Source organism: Nanorana parkeri, unplaced genomic scaffold (genome assembly GCF_000935625.1).
Source record: "Nanorana parkeri isolate BGI_ZX_2015 unplaced genomic scaffold, ASM93562v1 scaffold1242, whole genome shotgun sequence".
Lineage (NCBI taxonomy): Eukaryota > Metazoa > Chordata > Amphibia > Anura > Dicroglossidae > Nanorana > Nanorana parkeri.
In genome coordinates this window covers 114,608-117,479 of record NW_017307510.1, presented here as the reverse complement: position 1 = coordinate 117,479, position 2,872 = coordinate 114,608, and positions in this window count along the sequence as shown.

Here is a 2,872-nt window from a genome sequence, read left to right as displayed (position 1 = left end):
AGAGGGCCCCCTTACATTAGGGGTCCCCATCAGAGGGCCCCCTTACATTAGGGGTCCCCATCAGAGGGCCCCCTTACATTAGGGGTCCCCATCAGAGGGCCCCCTTACATTAGGTGTCCCCATCAGAGGGCCCCGAGATCTGCACACTGGGTCTGACAAAGCACTGAAGCCAGGGGATGAGCATGACAGTCAGACTTTCCATGAGCAGATTTGTGTCACTGGCATCCTGCGTTATGTTTGCAGTGCGCGGAATGTTGACGTTCTTCTGACGCTGCACAATGTGACCGCGGCGTTCCCGGAATACGGACAACAGCGACATGGCCGGGGACACGGCTGGATGAGACCGGTTCCTGTTTACGGACTCCGCACACGCAGGGCAACGCTGATGCACACGGCGGACAGCTGGGGCGGGTCACATGACTAATAATAGGCACTTGAACTTCACGGGGAGCATCAGCAGCAGCGTCAAGAGCGGATAAATATAGCAGAACCTCACCGGGGATGAGTGCGCGACCTCCTTCAAATGCTCCTCTCCATCTTTATTAAATCTGCAGCTTTCATGAAAACGCTCCCCGGTGATCCCGCCACGAAGTGACAACGCTCACTTCCTCTTCCTCAGTTGTGCCCCTGCGTTGTCACCCTGTCACATGGACTTCCAGCAGAGACTACAACTGGCTGTTTCAATGAGACTTACACAGGCATGGTAACCTGCACTGAGGAATGCCATTCAGCCGTCACTGGAGTGCAAGCAGACAGGAAGTGGCTGCAAAGAGTCTACAGGAGATCCGCAGCAAAGACAGTAGCAAGTTTCCTATGTTGGTGGCCCAGATAGAGCCATAGATTTATAAAAGGTGCATAGACCCCTGCGTGCTTCGGGACTCTGAGGTCAGGTCATCCAAAATGGCGGTGCTCGGCAGCAGTCTCGGGGCTTCTGGGCGTCTACACAAGGGAGACGTTACATGCTCATATCATCCTGCGAGCGGGAGGGGGGGGGCGATTTTTAATGGTCTGGTGACAGGGTCTCTTTAACTGGTCAGTCCACCCAAAGCTGTTTGGTGAATGGTGGTGTGATTTTTTACATCTTCTTAAAGTAGAGTGAGGTCGGGATTTAACCCTCGTCAGTTCTTTTTTGCCATCTGTGCCCTATTGGGGAGAATTTCATTCACTTCCTGTCTGATAGCCACAACAGGAAGTGAGAGTAAATCCCTCCAAAGAGAGGAGAAATCCCTGGTAGTCACCAGAACTGGCGTCCCCATAGGAAGATTCTCCATCTATTCCTGTCCTGGTGACAACCTAATAGCATGGGAGTTTCTGGGGAGAGGGTGGATCTCTGTAATGGGGACATAGACAGCACAAAAAAAAACCCCTAAGAGGCATTCTTATCCCTCTCCAAGCCATCCAAAACTACAAACCAAAGTTTGGCTTCAGTTGCACTTTAACAAGCAGTGAGAGAGCTTTCCAACAAGCCCCCACTGACCTCTCTAGCTGCCTGCACTGGGGAGTACTTCATCCTGAAAGATGCAACATGGACTCCACCTGACACCCGCTGTGCGTTTACATCAGAGGGCCGGCCGCCCGCCAACCTTCCGCTACAACGCAGAGTGACCAAACATGTCTGTGCCCCTGCCGTGATCTTCCAAGATGAATTTCTCCGCCATGACTGCAGCTACAGAGGTGAATGAGGGCTCGTTTTAAAGTTCTTTTCCCGCTGGGTCAGAATACCTTTGTGCATTCTCCGGACGCAGGTCCCCTTTAAGGAGGGAATGGTTTATAAAAGGCAAATGATGGCCTTCTGGGATCGTTAGCCACCTTCCACCCGGAAAGCTGCGGCCTCTAATGCTCAGACCTGACCAATCCGACACATTTGCCAATCATTCACCAATCATTCACCCATCATTCATCAATCATTCACCCATCATTCACCAATCATTCATCAATCATTCACCCATCATTCATCAATCATTCACCCATCATTCACCAATCATTCATCAATCATTCATCAATCATTCACCCATCATTCATCAATCATTCACCCATCATTCATCAATCATTCACCAATCATTCACCAATCATTCATCAATCATTCACCAATCGTTCACCAATCGTTCACCAATCGTTCGCTCAGCATTCTTCAAGGTATAAATGTGCCGCAATTTGCAATGGCTTTGAAGGTGGGGATGTTGGCATGGAATCTGGGCGAGGTTCCTGGGCTGATCCCGGACTTCCTGTCCCATGGACTGTACAGGTGACGGTGTTGCACCGGCGTAGGCCTATAGGCCGCAGTGATGGGCACACGCAGGGTTAAGTCCAGAGAATGCGGCAACAATGATGCAAGCTTTACATAAGCTGTTTACTGTACATCCGCTAATAGCACCATGAGCGGCAGGTGCCCTTTCCTGCTCTCCTATTGGCTGCCTGGCTAGGGGCGCTGTCCTGTTCCACCAATAAGACAACCTGGTGAGATGCATGTTAGCACAGGAAGAGGACATCCCCCCCCAACATATTGCTCCATCATGTAATATTAACTCCATCATTGCCGCAGGGTTGAGTTCACAAAAAACCTTCTTGCAACGTGAGAGCACACAGTATACGCTTGAAGAAGATTGTTGTCCTGGATGTCAGGGCATGCTGGCACTTGTAGTTCCACTCAACCAGATGCTTGACAATGGCCTCAATCTGAACCAATGCAATGACCTATGTGATCATTCCATTAACCCCCTGATGCCTGATAAGAATCCCTAGCAGCCTTTCCCAGAGGAGTCCTTCAAATCATTTTCAGGTCTCGGGGAACCCGTACTAAAACGAATTCATCGGGGGTCAGGGGGGAAAATGCCCCTTTACATTGGTGGCCAGCCAGAAGATCCCCCCCCCC